The sequence below is a fragment of the Schistocerca serialis genome, unplaced genomic scaffold (genome assembly GCF_023864345.2).
Source record: "Schistocerca serialis cubense isolate TAMUIC-IGC-003099 unplaced genomic scaffold, iqSchSeri2.2 HiC_scaffold_1195, whole genome shotgun sequence".
NCBI classification, from domain to species: Eukaryota; Metazoa; Arthropoda; class Insecta; order Orthoptera; family Acrididae; genus Schistocerca; species Schistocerca serialis.
The window spans coordinates 737,501-745,751 of record NW_026047398.1 but is presented as its reverse complement, the minus strand read 5'-3'; the positions used below and the strand labels follow the sequence as shown (position 1 = coordinate 745,751).

Below are 8,251 nucleotides of genomic sequence, written 5' to 3'. Positions count from 1 at the left end.
CCGGCTGGTGGGGGCGGCCACTGGCAGGCGCGCCGGCCGACGGAGGCGGCAGGCGGCGCAGCTGCGCGCCGGCGCACCCTGCACGCGGCGCCGTGCGGCCAAAGTAGGTCCTCGCGGGCCCGGTGCGAAGCGCGGTGGACATCTGCAGTGTGCTGGTCCGATTGAGGACTGTGTGCGCTGAGGATGCGCCGCCGCCCGGCGCTCGGCGCCGCGACGCCGTCTGCTGCTCGGTCGCCTCTGCGGTTCTCGCAGGTGGTTTGTATCGCAGCTGTGCGGACGTGTTGGCGCGTGCGCTGTGCTGGGAGAGTTCGCTTCGGCACCCAAGTGGGGCTTTTGTCCTTCTGTGGCGCTGGCGTTGGAGCTGCCGGTCACCGTAGGTGGCGCGTGTTGTCTCCCGCCGGCAATGCCACGACAGCACGCTCCCGGGCCTCTGTCGGCAGCGGCAAGCTCAGTTGGGAGCACGGGTGGTCGCACCTAAAGCGTCTACTCGCCAAACTCCGGGCGATTGCGCCTCTCTCGAACCCGACCAAGTACTTAGGACGGCGCTGCGCGCCGCCGGGACCTGAGAGGGTTTCGAGGTGTATGGTGCAGGGGAGCTCAGCCTCCTCCTGTTTGCAGAATAATTGAGCGGACGCTTGCGTGTTCGCGCGGGCCCCCGGGACACACTCCCGGGCGGCCGGCTGCTCAGCTCTAGTTGACGCAGCTCCCTGGTTGATCCTGCCAGTAGTCATATGCTTGTCTCAAAGATTAAGCCATGCATGTCTCAGTACAAGCCGCATTAAGGTGAAACCGCGAATGGCTCATTAAATCAGTTATGGTTCCTTAGATCGTACCCACGTTACTTGGATAACTGTGGTAATTCTAGAGCTAATACATGCAAACAGAGTCCCGACCAGAGATGGAAGGGACGCTTTTATTAGATCAAAACCAATCGGTCGGCTCGTCCGGTCCGTTTGCCTTGGTGACTCTGAATAACTTTGGGCTGATCGCACGGTCCTCGTACCGGCGACGCATCTTTCAAATGTCTGCCTTATCAACTGTCGATGGTAGGTTCTGCGCCTACCATGGTTGTAACGGGTAACGGGGAATCAGGGTTCGATTCCGGAGAGGGAGCCTGAGAAACGGCTACCACATCCAAGGAAGGCAGCAGGCGCGCAAATTACCCACTCCCGGCACGGGGAGGTAGTGACGAAAAATAACGATACGGGACTCATCCGAGGCCCCGTAATCGGAATGAGTACACTTTAAATCCTTTAACGAGTATCTATTGGAGGGCAAGTCTGGTGCCAGCAGCCGCGGTAATTCCAGCTCCAATAGCGTATATTAAAGTTGTTGCGGTTAAAAAGCTCGTAGTTGGATTTGTGTCCCACGCTGTTGGTTCACCGCCCGTCGGTGTTTAACTGGCATGTATCGTGGGACGTCCTGCCGGTGGGGCGAGCTGAAGGCGTGCGACGCGCCTCGTGCGTGCTCGTGCGTCCCGAGGCGGACCCCGTTGCAATCCTACCAGGGTGCTCTTGAGTGAGTGTCTCGGTGGGCCGGCACGTTTACTTTGAACAAATTAGAGTGCTTAAAGCAGGCAAGCCCGCCTGAATACTGTGTGCATGGAATAATGGAATAGGACCTCGGTTCTATTTTGTTGGTTTTCGGAACCCGAGGTAATGATTAATAGGGACAGGCGGGGGCATTCGTATTGCGACGTTAGAGGTGAAATTCTTGGATCGTCGCAAGACGAACAGAAGCGAAAGCATTTGCCAAGTATGTTTTCATTAATCAAGAACGAAAGTTAGAGGTTCGAAGGCGATCAGATACCGCCCTAGTTCTAACCATAAACGATGCCAGCCAGCGATCCGCCGCAGTTCCTCCGATGACTCGGCGGGCAGCCTCCGGGAAACCAAAGCTTTTGGGTTCCGGGGGAAGTATGGTTGCAAAGCTGAAACTTAAAGGAATTGACGGAAGGGCACCACCAGGAGTGGAGCCTGCGGCTTAATTTGACTCAACACGGGAAACCTCACCAGGCCCGGACACCGGAAGGATTGACAGATTGATAGCTCTTTCTTGATTCGGTGGGTGGTGGTGCATGGCCGTTCTTAGTTGGTGGAGCGATTTGTCTGGTTAATTCCGATAACGAACGAGACTCTAGCCTGCTAACTAGTCGCGTGACATCCTTCGTGCTGTCAGCGATTACTTTTCTTCTTAGAGGGACAGGCGGCTTCTAGCCGCACGAGATTGAGCAATAACAGGTCTGTGATGCCCTTAGATGTTCTGGGCCGCACGCGCGCTACACTGAAGGAATCAGCGTGTCTTCCTAGGCCGAAAGGTCGGGGTAACCCGCTGAACCTCCTTCGTGCTAGGGATTGGGGCTTGCAATTGTTCCCCATGAACGAGGAATTCCCAGTAAGCGCGAGTCATAAGCTCGCGTTGATTACGTCCCTGCCCTTTGTACACACCGCCCGTCGCTACTACCGATTGAATGATTTAGTGAGGTCTTCGGACTGGTACGCGGCATTGACTCTGTCGTTGCCGATGCTACCGGAAAGATGACCAAACTTGATCATTTAGAGGAAGTAAAAGTCGTAACAAGGTTTCCGTAGGTGAACCTGCGGAAGGATCATTACCGACTAGACTGCATGTCTTTCGATGTGCGTGTCGTGTCGCGCAACACGCTACCTGTACGGCTCGCAGTAGCCGTGCGCCGCGTGCGGAACCACGCGTGCTTCTCAAAACTAACGCCAATGTTGTGTGGTACGAGCGCTGAAGCGCTGGAGCGGCTGGCCTGCGGCACCTGGCGCCTGGCGCCGGTTTTGAATGACTTTCGCCCGACTGCCTGTCCGCTCCGGTGTGGAGCCGTACGACGCCCATCGGCCGTGAGGCCGTTGGACACAGAACGCTTGAACAGGGGCCGCCACACGCCTACGTCCCGCCTATGCAACTGTCTTGAAAGAGACGGTGGAAACTAAGAAAAGATCACCCAGGACGGTGGATCACTCGGCTCGTGGGTCGATGAAGAACGCAGCAAATTGCGCGTCGACATGTGAACTGCAGGACACATGAACATCGACGTTTCGAACGCACATTGCGGTCCATGGATTCCGTTCCCGGGCCACGTCTGGCTGAGGGTCGGCTACGTATACTGAAGCGCGCGGCGTTTGCCCCGCTTCGCAGACCTGGGAGCGTCGCGGCCGCCTGTGGGGCCGGCCGCGCCTCCTTAAACGTGCGATGCGCGCCCGTCGCCTGGCGGTTCGCATACCGGTACTTACTCGGTAGCGTGCACAGCCGGCTGGCGGTGTGGCGTGCGACACCTCGTACAACGACCTCAGAGCAGGCGAGACTACCCGCTGAATTTAAGCATATTACTAAGCGGAGGAAAAGAAACTAACAAGGATTCCCCCAGTAGCGGCGAGCGAACAGGGAAGAGTCCAGCACCGAACCCCGCAGGCTGCCGCCTGTCGTGGCATGTGGTGTTTGGGAGGGTCCACTACCCCGACGCCTCGCGCCGAGCCCAAGTCCAACTTGAATGAGGCCACGGCCCGTAGAGGGTGCCAGGCCCGTAGCGGCCGGTGCGAGCGTCGGCGGGACCTCTCCTTCGAGTCGGGTTGCTTGAGAGTGCAGCTCCAAGTGGGTGGTAAACTCCATCTGAGACTAAATATGACCACGAGACCGATAGCGAACAAGTACCGTGAGGGAAAGTTGAAAAGAACTTTGAAGAGAGAGTTCAAAAGTACGTGAAACCGTTCTGGGGTAAACGTGAGAAGTCCGAAAGGTCGAACGGGTGAGATTCACGCCCATCCGGCCACTGGCCTCCGCCCTCGGCAGATGGGGCCGGCCGCCCGCGCGGAGCAATCCGCGGCGGGGTCGTGTCCGGTTGCCTTTCCACTCGCCGCGGGGTGGGGCCGTTCCGGTGTGCGGTGGGCCGCACTTCTCCCCTAGTAGGACGTCGCGACCCGCTGGGTGCCGGCCTACGGCCCGGGTGCGCAGCCTGTCCTTCCGCGGGCCTCGGTTCGCGTCTGTTGGGCAGAGCCCCGGTGTCCTGGCTGGCTGCCCGGCGGTATATCTGGAGGAGTCGATTCGCCCCTTTGGGCGCTCGGGCTCCCGGCAAGCGCGCGCGGTTCTTCCCGGATGACGGACCTACCTGGCCCGGCCCCGGACCCGCGCCGCTGTTGGCTCGGGATGCTCTCGGGCGGAATAATCGCTCCCGTCAGCGGCGCTTCAGCTTTGGACAATTTCACGACCCGTCTTGAAACACGGACCAAGGAGTCTAACATGTGCGCGAGTCATTGGGCTGTACGAAACCTAAAGGCGTAATGAAAGTGAAGGTCTCGCCTTGCGCGGGCCGAGGGAGGATGGGGCTTCCCCGCCCTTCACGGGGCGGCGGCCTCCGCACTCCCGGGGCGTCTCGTCCTCATTGCGAGGTGAGGCGCACCTAGAGCGTACACGTTGGGACCCGAAAGATGGTGAACTATGCCTGGCCAGGACGAAGTCAGGGGAAACCCTGATGGAGGTCCGTAGCGATTCTGACGTGCAAATCGATCGTCGGAGCTGGGTATAGGGGCGAAAGACTAATCGAACCATCTAGTAGCTGGTTCCCTCCGAAGTTTCCCTCAGGATAGCTGGTGCTCGTACGAGTCTCATCCGGTAAAGCGAATGATTAGAGGCCTTGGGGCCGAAACGACCTCAACCTATTCTCAAACTTTAAATGGGTGAGATCTCCGGCTTGCTTGATATGCTGAAGCCGCGAGCAAACGACTCGGATCGGAGTGCCAAGTGGGCCACTTTTGGTAAGCAGAACTGGCGCTGTGGGATGAACCAAACGCCGAGTTAAGGCGCCCGAATCGACGCTCATGGGAAACCATGAAAGGCGTTGGTTGCTTAAGACAGCAGGACGGTGGCCATGGAAGTCGGAATCCGCTAAGGAGTGTGTAACAACTCACCTGCCGAAGCAACTAGCCCTGAAAATGGATGGCGCTGAAGCGTCGTGCCTATACTCGGCCGTCAGTCTGGCAGTCATGGCCGGTCCTTGCGGCCGGCCGCGAAGCCCTGACGAGTAGGAGGGTCGCGGCGGTGGGCGCAGAAGGGTCTGGGCGTGAGCCTGCCTGGAGCCGCCGTCGGTGCAGATCTTGGTGGTAGTAGCAAATACTCCAGCGAGGCCCTGGAGGGCTGACGCGGAGAAGGGTTTCGTGTGAACAGCCGTTGCACACGAGTCAGTCGATCCTAAGCCCTAGGAGAAATCCGATGTTGATGGGGGCCGTCATAGCATGATGCACTTTGTGCTGGCCCCCGTTGGGCGAAAGGGAATCCGGTTCCTATTCCGGAACCCGGCAGCGGAACCGATACAAGTCGGGCCCCTCTTTTAGAGATGCTCGTCGGGGTAACCCAAAAGGACCCGGAGACGCCGTCGGGAGATCGGGGAAGAGTTTTCTTTTCTGCATGAGCGTTCGAGTTCCCTGGAATCCTCTAGCAGGGAGATAGGGTTTGGAACGCGAAGAGCACCGCAGTTGCGGCGGTGTCCCGATCTTCCCCTCGGACCTTGAAAATCCGGGAGAGGGCCACGTGGAGGTGTCGCGCCGGTTCGTACCCATATCCGCAGCAGGTCTCCAAGGTGAAGAGCCTCTAGTCGATAGAATAATGTAGGTAAGGGAAGTCGGCAAATTGGATCCGTAACTTCGGGATAAGGATTGGCTCTGAGGATCGGGGCGTGTCGGGCTTGGTCGGGAAGTGGGTCAGCGCTAACGTGCCGGGCCTGGGCGAGGTGAGTGCCGTAGGGGTGCCGGTAAGTGCGGGCGTTTAGCGCGGGCGTGGTCTGCTCTCGCCGTTGGTTGGCCTCGTGCTGGCCGGCGGTGCAGGATGCGCGCGCCTGCGCGGCGTTCGCGCCCCGGTGCTTCAACCTGCGTGCAGGATCCGAGCTCGGTCCCGTGCCTTGGCCTCCCACGGATCTTCCTTGCTGCGAGGCCGCGTCCGCCTTAGCGTGCTCCTCCGGGGGCGCGCGGGTGCGCGGATTCTCTTCGGCCGCCATTCAACGATCAACTCAGAACTGGCACGGACTGGGGGAATCCGACTGTCTAATTAAAACAAAGCATTGCGATGGCCCTAGCGGGTGTTGACGCAATGTGATTTCTGCCCAGTGCTCTGAATGTCAACGTGAAGAAATTCAAGCAAGCGCGGGTAAACGGCGGGAGTAACTATGACTCTCTTAAGGTGGCCAAGTGGCGGCGGTGTGGCTGCATCCGGACTTGGCTTTTCGAAGTGCGGTCTTGATGTAGTCGTGCTGCTGCTGCGAGGTGCCTTCCTTGGGTTATAGTTACAGGGAGAGTGATGCGCAATACATGGGCCTAGCCCTCTTAGCCTCTCCTCTCCTGCGGTCTTCTCCCCTTCTCGTGGGCCCGCTGATTTTTGCAGAGTGGAAGACCGCACCAGGGGCTTGGGGGGGTTACCAGCCCCCCCTCGCATTATCCCTTTATAGTTGGGGGCAGCCGACAAGAAACAAGAGATGGTGGCCCTTCCGCTGAAGGTGCCACCCCAGCTACCCCAGCACCTATCCGGCCAACCGGCCGTAACGAAAATGCGATAGTTTGTGTAGCTCCCTTTGCTTGCAGTGAGTGCCACCGCACTTTTACCACGAAGAACGGTCTCGGGGTCCATCGCCGCCGCCAACACCCTGCGGCCGCCAACGCTGAGATCGTGACGGAGAGGCATCGCGCGAGGTGGACGGAGGAAGAAGTCCTGTCGCTCGCCAAGGCAGAGGCCGAACTGTTCCTGGAGAGGGACGCCCGGTTCTTCTTTGTAAATCAAGAACTTACCAGGATGTTCCCCGACCGAACGCTTGAGGCAATCAAGTGCCGACGGCGGCAAGCTGCCCACAAGCAGCTTGTCCGCCAATTCATGGAGGCACTTGAGATCGGTCGGGGTGAAGAGCCGGCGTCCCGCCGTGGAGCAGCGAGCTCGCTGCCTGACGCGGGCGAGGCCGCTGCGCCGCCCGTCGACGCAGCCGAGGACTTCGCGGCCGACACCACCGGGCCGCCGCCGGAGGGGCCGACTGACGCCGCCATCTGGGAGCATCTGGCGGGGCTACCTGCTTCCGCCCAGCGTTTCTCTGCCCTGGATCGAGTCATTGGTCTGGGGCGGGGCACGCCGCCCGATGTCATCCTGGGCATGCTCCCGGATGCCCTTGCGTCGGTCGGGTCCAGGGGGGAGAGGTTGATCACCAGGACACAGCGGCCGCGCCAACCATCCAAGCGGCCGCCTGCCGCCCCGCCGCTGCAGAAGCGCAAGCGGCGCCGCTGGGAATACGCGCGGACACAGGACGCCTTCCGTAGGTCGCGTGCACGTTGCGTGCGCGGCTTGCTGGACGGCACCCTGCTGCAGCCGCCACCCGACATCCCCGGTCTGCTGGACTTCTGGGCGGACCTCTTCACGAAGAAGCCGATCTCCACCGCCGGCTTCATCCGTGACCGCCTTCTCCCGCACTCGGAGCCTGTCGCTCCTGAGTGCCTATGGGGGCCGGTCACACGTGAGGAGGTCGCTGCTGCCTTGCCGCCCAGGGGATCGGCAGCCGGGCCGGACGGCCTGACTCCAGCGGAGCTGCGGCGCCTGCCGCATGAAGTCCTGGTGAAACTCTTGAACCTCTTCCTCCTGGCCCGCGCCCTCCCCGAGCGTCTGCTTCGCGCCCGGACGTCACTTCTCCCCAAAACGGCTGCACCAACATCCCCCGCTGACTTTCGCCCCATTACGGTCTGCTCGGTGTTGGCGCGGACCTTTCACAAGGTTCTCGCGTCACGCCTGATGCGTGCATGTGCTGTGGACGAACGTCAGCGGGCATTCATCCCCCGGGATGGGATGTTGGAAAACACCTTCATCTTGGACACTGCTCTCACCGACGCAGTCCGCTCCTGTCGCTCTGTTTTTGTGGCATCGATCGACGTCTCTAAAGCGTTCGATTCGGTGGACCATGCCGCCCTCCGCCCCGTGCTGAGGGCTCATGGCCTGCCGGATTGCTTTATTGAGTACGTCGAAAGGTGTTACGAGGGTAGCACGACGGTGATAGCGGGCGGCGCCGACGTGGGCGTGCCCCTGCAGCCGGCTAGGGGTGTGCGTCAGGGTGACCCCCTCTCCCCCCTCCTTTTCAATTTTGCGGTGGACTATGTTTTGAGTCAACTTCCCTCCCACATCGGAGCTCGGATCCTTGGTCGCAGAGTTAACGCTGCGGCCTTCGCAGATGACGTCCTGCTTTTTGCATCGACCGCGAGGGGATTGCAGT

General features: G+C 60.3%; 2 non-coding genes and 1 pseudogene across 2 annotated transcripts; all 3 read left to right on the top strand.

The window, feature by feature from the left end:
- Nucleotides 1-704: 704 nt before the first annotated feature.
- On the top strand, nucleotides 705-2,614 carry LOC126434778 (small subunit ribosomal RNA). The gene has a single exon (XR_007579484.1). It is a non-coding gene; the product is annotated as a small subunit ribosomal RNA (ribosomal RNA).
- Nucleotides 2,615-2,965: 351 nt separating this feature from the next.
- On the top strand, nucleotides 2,966-3,120 carry LOC126434896 (5.8S ribosomal RNA). The gene has a single exon (XR_007579563.1). It is a non-coding gene; the product is annotated as a 5.8S ribosomal RNA (ribosomal RNA).
- Nucleotides 3,121-3,308: 188 nt separating this feature from the next.
- Nucleotides 3,309-8,251, top strand: part of LOC126434842 (large subunit ribosomal RNA) — a 7,963-nt pseudogene continuing 3,020 nt past the window's right edge.